Consider the following 8,759-nt stretch of genomic DNA (forward strand, 5'->3'; position numbering starts at 1 on the left):
CGTCTCCGATTCCAAGATCGCCGCCGGCCATTAATGGAGATTAAAGGCGCAAATCGGCTCCCCAATCGTCTCTCCTTCCTTCTTCAAGGTTCTGCTCGTTCCCCATCAGCTAAACGTTGGAGAGGAGACGGTACGTGTTCTTCTTTTCTTCCTCCCCATAACCCCGTTCCCCTGTCAACTATATAGCGTGCCCTCCGACGACTCCATACCTGACATCTCTTCTTCTTATCTTGTGCTCTTCAGACTTCAGTGGATCTAAGTTTCAGCGCTCGGGAGCCAGGAGATTAGGAGAACTGCTGAAGTGGAGAAGGGGGGAAAACAATTCAGTTCATGGTGTTGTGTTCTTGTTCGTGCTGCCTGCAACCTCCAGATCTACTGATTTGGCCACCTACAACCACATTCAGGTGCTTTTGTTCCTTGTTTTAATCATTTTATGCTGCTTGTTCTTGTTTAGTGAGATGTCCTCTAGAAAGCATTTATCTGGTAGTGCCAAAAGGAAGAGAAGAAGGGAAAAAGATGAAGAGGTAAAATCCCTGAAAGGATCACTTAACAATTTTTTCAGACCTGTTAGTTCTTCTAGAGATCCCCTGGAATTGGCCATAGTAAGTGTTGAAGAACAACCAACTGAGAATACAAATTCTACTGATGATGATATGAATGAGGGTAATAACAATTCCAGTGAGGAAGAAAATGTAACTCATTCACCGAGTGTCGATAAACAACAACCATTCACTGTTGACATTTTTTATCCACGAAACTGGGATAATCTGGATGATAAGGCTAGGGATATTTTAGTTCAGAAGGGTCATGTAAGAAATGATGATATTGTGTACCCTCCAGATATTAATTCTAGACATTTTTCACAATCTTATTATTCCAGAAAGTTGAGCAATGGAGAGGTACATGATAGGAAATGGTTGGTTTACTCTGAACATGCTAACAAAGTGTACTGCTTTTGTTGCAAGCTTTTCAAATCCCATAGCAACAAGAGTGCGTTAGCAGGTAATGGTTTGAGTGACTGGAAGCATCTTAGCGAGAGGCTTAAAGAACATGAAAATGGTGTAGAGCATATTAAAACCATGAACACTTGGAATGAGTTAAAAGTTAGACTAGCCAAAAATAAGACCATTGATAAGGATTTCCAGCAGCAGATCAATAAGGAGAAAGAACGTTTGAGACAAGTGTTAGTGAGATTAGTAGCCATTGTTAAATATCTTGGTAAACGTAACTTGGCTTTTCGTGGATGTAGTGAGAAACTTTACCAACACAATAATGGTAATTTTTTGGCATGTGTAGAGATGATTGCTGAATTTGATCCAATAATGCAAGAACATCTTAGACGAATTCAAAATGATGAAATTTATCATCACTATCTCAGCCACAAAATCCAGAATGAGTTGATTTCTCTATTGGCCTCTAGTGTTACTAGTTCTATCTTACAAATTATTAAAGAGGCTAAATATTTCTCCATAATTCTTGATTGTACTCCAGATGTTAGCCATCAAGAACAAATGACCCTAATTATTCAATGTGTTAACATGTCAAATAAGAAAATAAAAATAGAAGAATTCTTTATGGAATTTTTGACAGTGGATGACACTTCTGGTTTGGGTCTTTTTAATGTACTTCTTGATGCAATAGAGTCTTATGGCTTAAATATTGATAATGTAAGGGGCCAAGGGTACGATAATGGTTCCAACATGAAAGGAAATAAACAAGGGGTACAAAGTCGTTTACTTGAAAGAAATCCAAGAGCTCTATATATGCCATGTGCGTGTCATAGCCTCAATCTTACTTTGTGTGATATGGCAAGTTCTTGTAGTAAATCTATATCCTTCTTTGGAATTGTGCAACGAATTTATGTTTTATTTTCAAGTTCCACAAAAAGATGGAAAGTTTTACTTGACCATATTCCTAGTTTAACGCTGAAAGGTTTGTCTAATACTCGGTGGGAGAGTCGAATCGAAAGTGTAAAAGCTATTAGATATCAAGCTCCACAATTAAGGCTACCTTTGTCCGAGTTATGTAAAATTTGTGATGATGCCAAGTCAAAGAGCGACGCAAAAAATTTATTTGATGCACTTGGTAGTTTTGAGTTTTTACTTGGCATGGTTATTTGGCATGATATATTATTTGCTGTAAACATGGTGAGCAAGAAGTTGCAGTCTGCATCTATGTGTGTCAACTCTACCTTGCAGCAAATTGAAGGCGTAATGCACTTTTTTGATAAGTACAGAGATGAAGGATTTGCATCTTGTTTGACTATCGCCAAAGGTGTTGCAATTGACATGGGCATAGAACCATCATTTCCAATAAAACGTAATGTTACTAGGAAGAAACAATTTGATGAACTAGATAACGAAGAAAAAGTTCTAAAAGCTGAGAAGGCGTTCGAAGTTAATTATTTCTTAGTTGTGGTTGATATTGCAAAGGTCTCTTTGAAATCTAGATTCAAAGAACTCAAAGTGTTCAAAAGTATATTTGGCTTCTTACTTAGCTCAAAAGACATGAAGTTATTGGATGATGTTGAACTACGCAAATGTTGTGCTAAGTTCGTAGAAACATTTTCACAAAATGGTTCATGCGATGTTGAGTTAGATGATCTTTTTTCTGAATTAAGACTGCTGCAAATGACTTTACTAGAATCAGATTTGCCATTGCATGCTATGGAGATTTTTGAGTTTGTTAGAGATATTGACTGTTTTCCAAATGTTTTAATTGCTTATCAAATTTTGTTCACTTTACCAATGACTGTAGCATCAGCAGAACGTAGCTTTTCGAAGTTGAAATTGTTAAAGAACTATTTGAGATTAACAATGTCGCAAGAACGATTAAATGGTCTCGCTACTTTATGTATTGAGAAAGATAAGTTGGATGAAATAAATGTTGATGCAATAATCGATGACTTTGCTTCTAGAAGTGTTAGACGAATTTCCAAGTTCTAGTATAGACGTGAAATGCTCAGTTTCCTTTACTATGCCTTAGGCAGGAATGTTTGGAAGAATTGAGTTACTTTCCTGGTGAAGAACTTTGGAGTGAAGATCATGGCCAATTGGCGAGGATCCAGAAACAAATGTAAGTTCATGCCTAACTTTTTATCTGATGGTAACACAAAAGATATAAGTAGCGGCCAGTTTTGACAGGAACTTTTGTTTTGCAGAACAAAATTAAGTCTCCATTCAAATTTAGGAATGCATGCTTTTGGGGAAACCAAGCTTTGTCGAACTACATCATTTCATTGCTATCATGGTGTAGTTCACTTGATCAAACAATAAATTGTATTGTCAGTTTTAGAGTGCAAATTAAGATCATCAGACTATGCTATGTACTGGATATTACTTTGCTTTTGAAATATAAATATTTTGAGCTTTTGAGTAAACACAAGGGCCCCTTATTGCTGTCTTGCCCCGGGGCCCCGTATATCTATTCAGGAATGTTTTTTAATGTGCGCCTGATCTGCTGCCCTTGCAAACGCAAACAGAAAAGCATAGTGATATAAGCAGTGCAATTCTGGACATTTCTCCTGTCCTACTGGGAATTTCTTCAGTCTGTCCCTTTCCAACATTTAACTATGCGAGACTAATTCAGGACTATTTTGCAATATCAGTGGCAAATTGACATACGCTGCCTGCAGTATCTTTTGGATTCGTGCTACATAACAACAGGAGTAGTCGAGGCCTGATATCAATTATTTGCATTATTCAGGTTGGTTTGGCGCTGAAGACACTATTTGAAGAGGGTATAGTGAAGCATGAAGAACTGTTTATCACCTCTAAGCTATGGTGACCCCAAATATCTGGATTTTTTTTGAATAAAAGAGGTTTCCCTCCGATTTCATTAATGAAACCCCCAAATCTCTGGATATCTTAGTAATTCTGTCTCTGCAGCTCTAGTCGAGTATAGATGCTTATTTGAAGTTTTTAGCAGTTCACATCTAACTTACTTTGATTGCCTTATGTTTTCAGGAATGACCGTCACGCACCTGAAGATGTGCCAGAGGCACTAAATGAAAGTCTGAATGATTTACAGCTTGATTACTTGGATCTTTATCTTGTGAGCACCTCCTATTTAGAATTACATTTCAGTACCTGACTTTCTCTGGTTTTGTCTCTATGTCATTAATATCTCGCTTTTATGTGTACTGATAGCACTACTTCTGTATGTTATCACTTAGTTAGAAAGTCTCCTCACCAGGAAATGAGCACTTGTCTGGTCTGTATTATATGTATAAGAGAAAAGTATGTTTTGGTCCCTCAAGTTCTCAAAAAGTACAGAGTTGGTCCCTCAAGATTTTTTGGTATACATTTGGTCCCTCAAGTCTCAAAACCGGACAAGTTTGGTCCTAAACCAGATTTTGACTCCGTTGACCGGGTTTGACCGCCACAAAACCGCCCGATGAACAGTAAATTCAAGTTTTTTTTGAAAAAATCTTCAAAAAAATCTGCAATTTTTTGGGGTCTAATATGCTTACATGCGCAACGTGCGACCAAATTTTCATGGTCTTTCGACACTCGAGGAGCTCGTGGTAAATAAAGAAAAATATCTACGTCCGATGAACAGTAAATTCGAAAACAAAATCTAATATGATTACATGCTCAAGGTTCGACCAAAATTTGGTGGTGTTTTGAGACTCAAGGAGCTCATGTAAAAAAAACAAATTTTCGCTCACAAAAAATAGCCAATTTTTTTTTGCTAGAGCCCGTCCTACGTCATTTCATGACAAAATGTTGGTCGCACCTTGCGCATGTAACCATATTGGACCCTAAAATTTTTCAGAATTTTGTTTTGATTTTTTTGAATTTACTATTCATTGGACAAATCTTTTTGTCACGAGCTCCTCGAGTGTCGAAAGACCACGAAAATTTGGTCGCACCTTACGCATGTAAGCATATTGGACCCCAAAAAATTTCAGCTTTTTTTGAAGATTTTTTTAAAACTCGAATGTACTGTTCATTAGACGGTTTTGTGGCGGTCAAACCCGGTCCATGAGGTCAAAATCTGGTTTAGGACCAAACTTGTCTGGTTTTGGGACTTGAGGGACCAAATGTATACCAAAAAATCTTGAGGGACCAAGTCTGTACTTTTTAGAAACTTGAGGGACCAAAAACATACTTTTCTCTATGTATAAATATTAATCCTAATTAATGATAAAATTATGTATCCATGCTTGTATATTGTGTGCTATTGCTATGGTATATAGTGTGGAAACTGGGCATATGGTTATGTGCCATTTTTTAAGAGATGTGTCCTATTTATTGAATTTATGCTCTAGCCAGTTGCTCCAAAAGTCCGAACTAATGGAGAGAGGCGTGCAATCTATTTCAACACTAGTCCCTAAATTTTGTCTATTTAGTTAGCCATATTAAATTTATAGACATTTTTCCATCTTATTTGATATGGATAATCTTGGTGCTATTGATTTCCGGTGTCAAATTGTCAATTATTTCAAGATCACTTCTGTTGTGCGTTCTTGGTACTTTGAATCCGTTGCAGAAAAGATTATGTTTGTTCAATGAGTTTTTATCTGTTGTGTTGTTTGACATATTGTTCTGGTACCTTCAGCTTAGCGTTGGCTGATTACGTGTTGAAAATGTTTAGTATGACGTTTACACATGATTTGGTTAAAATCTCTGATCCTCTGTGTGTTTGTAGATCCATTGCCCATTTAGTGTCAACAAGGGAACAGACCACATCCCTGAAAACTTTATTACACCTAACATCCCTGCTACTTGGGGGGCAATGGAAAAGTTACATGATGCTGGCAAAGTTCGCGCGATTGGTGTGAGTAACTTCTCATCAAAGAAGTTGGGTGACTTGCTTTCTGTAGCTCGTGTACCTCCTGCTGTTAATCAGGTGGAATGTCATCCTGGTTGGTAGCAAACTAATCTCCACAACTTTTGTCAGTCAACTGGAGTTCATCTTATTGTAAGTCTGATTACCTCAACTATTTCTATATTAGACAGTTAGTGTGATTATCTTGTGTGTTATTTATCACTAAAAAAGCTGGATTGCTTTTGCGGAATACTTTTTTGTTGTTGTTGTTGTTGTTGTCGTGCTTTTGTCACCAGTATGTCTTGGCAGGCTTACTCACCACTAGGTTCACCTGGTACTACTTGGATGAATGGTAATGTCCTCAAAGAACCAATAATCATCTCAATAGCTGAGAAACTCGGCAAGACAACTGGACAGGTGGCTCTGCTCTGGAACATTCAGATGGGTCACAGTGTACTACCAAAGAGCACAAATCAAGAAAGGATAAAAAAAACCTGGATGTTTACGATTGGACAATTCAAGATGATGTGCTTGCAAAGTTCTCAGCGATTAAGCAGGTAGTCTTAGCTATACTTTAATGAGGATAAATCATTGATATTATTGGTGATAACTAAAGGTCTTTATAGGATGACAGATGAACAAATCTCTTGGAGCATGCTAAATAGCTAGGTTTAAGTAGCATTTGTTCGTTTTTGTGCTTTTGGAGATTGGAGCACCAGTTTATAGTGTCATGATTCTAATAATGGCGTTTTGTTCACTGTTATTAGTGGCAGTATTAGACTATTAGTTACCCTTGGTAAAACTAAATTCATACTATCGATATCTGATGTTTTTTTATAGATTCAGTAAGAAACAGGCTCTCCCCTGAGTCGCCCCGCGCGGCGACCAGGGGGAACCCTAGCGCCGCCAAGCCCTCGGCCCCCTCTCCGACCACCCCTGCCCGCCGCCGCCGGGCAAAGCCCGGTTGGTGTTGGCGGCGGCGAGATCTCTCCTCCCCGTAGCGGCCGGACCTGGCGCGGGTGGCATTCGGTGGCGGTTGGCGGCGCGTTGGTGACGGGGCTCGCCGGCGAGGACTCAGGGGGCGACGCCAGGAGCTGCATCCCCCCGGTGGTCGCATGGGGGTGGGGGAGGGGGCGTTCGGGGAGCTCCTATGGTGGTCGTGGTCGATCTGTCTGTTTCAGATTTGACCGTCGGTGCCTTGGGCGGGGCAGGGATCTCGGGGCGGCGGCCTCGATCGGCGGCACGCGGTGCGGCCTGCCTAGCGGGCGGCACCCGCGGGTGCAAATGGGGGGGGGGGGCTTCCACAGCTACGTGGGCGACGTGGAGGCGGCGACGCTACGGCGGCTCCTCGATGGCCGACTCGAGTTCCTTGGGAGGCGTCGTCTCCGACTCGATCTACTCCGGTTCGTGCTGGCTACGGTCGACGCCAATACTGCCTGGACGGATTTGGCGGGTGGGCATGGATCCGGGGGAAACTTTAGGCCGGCGTGGCGGCCGCACCAAAGTCGACGCCTTCGGCGCCAATTCCCTTCTTGGAGGCTTCGGTGTGGATCATACGCCCCCCACCTCTACCATGAGCGTAGGCGAAAGCCTATGTTCCTTTGTTTGGGCGGCGATGACACTTCCGTGTCGTGTTCCTTCCTGAAGGCGTCGGTCGGGGACTGCTCAAGGTGGTGGAGTTGCTGGTAGTTCGGAGTCGACGCGAGATGGCATGTAGGTGGAGCGGTGTGGCATCAAATGTATCGTCGACGGTGGGTCTCGGCGGCATGGCGCAGTGGAGATTCGGCATCTGATGCGCGGAGATGGACTCGCGCAGGAGGAGTAAGCTGTCTGGCGTCATGGTGGCATTGATAGCGAAGGCCTGGTAAGGCCGGTGCACTAGTTCTGCTCTGAGGATGGACCGAGGGAAGATGGAGGTGACGGCCCTTGCAGCGTTCGGTGCTCACTGGGTGTGTGTCAGACCGGTGTGGGATCCAATCCAGGTAGTGGTTGGATGGGACACCTGGCTTTACATGTTAGGTTTTGGTGCGATGTTTGTTTGGTATTAGGCCCGGACATTCAGCACACCTTCATCAAGGGGATAGGAGTAGCAATAGCATTGCCAAGATGGTGGCTTCAGGCTTATTGATATATCACCTTGTATGGTCTTTGTGAATAATTAATAATATGGCTGTATGCATCATTCAGATGCAGAGGCCGAGGGTACATCCTCCTTTTTCTAAAAAAAATCTGATGTTTTTCTGCTTGCTACATAGGGCACAACGTACTGTGTGTCCTTAGACGTATTTTGTCCATATAAAAAGCTCTTTTTTTGGTATGAATCCACCTAAGACAAGCAAAAGTCATGTCGATCAGCCCCTGTTATCAATTGTTTTCTAAAGGAATATTAGTAGCAGCAGAAATTAAAATACCGTGACATGCTTTCTGTAGTGGGTGAGTTTCTGTGTAGCAGAAATATCTAGAACGTCTTTCAACCATTCATTCATTTATTGTTAATTCTTTTTCACAGGAAGTGAGCGCATCTGACAATTCCTATCTTATCGTCTTCAGGCTAGGCTGCTCAGAGGCGACTTCATGATTAACCCACAGAGCGTTTACAAGACCCACTAGGAGTTCTGGGACGGTGAAATTTAGTGCCCGTCAGTTCATTTTCTCTCAAAAGTTGTTCTTCACAAATGAAGGTTCAGTGCTCGGTGCTCTGATTCTATCATGTATCATGGACTATGTTGTCGCTATGCGTCTATGCCTCTGGGGATGTTGTCCACCCACTAGCGCTAAGGTGCACCTGATGGTGCATAGTCCACCCCCGTCACCGTTGGCGATGCCACAGTGAATGTCCGTGTGTCATCATCGCATTTTCGGCGTGTTTTGAATACAAAGATAATCCTGAAGCTAAGCTCCATAGCTTTTGTCAACTAACAGGCGTTCATTTCTCTGTATCCGTGCACTACACTACGTATGTGTATCTACTGAAAAAGTTGGCAAAA

The 8,759-nt window shown here is 41.6% G+C and overlaps 1 pseudogene; it reads left to right on the plus strand.

Annotated features, from left to right (window-relative positions):
• LOC119349870 overlaps positions 1–8,406 on the plus strand; it is a 29,859-nt pseudogene extending 21,453 nt beyond the window's left edge.
• Positions 8,407–8,759: the final 353 nt, after the last annotated feature.

Source organism: Triticum dicoccoides, chromosome 1A (assembly GCF_002162155.2).
Source record: "Triticum dicoccoides isolate Atlit2015 ecotype Zavitan chromosome 1A, WEW_v2.0, whole genome shotgun sequence".
Lineage (NCBI taxonomy): Eukaryota > Viridiplantae > Streptophyta > Magnoliopsida > Poales > Poaceae > Triticum > Triticum dicoccoides.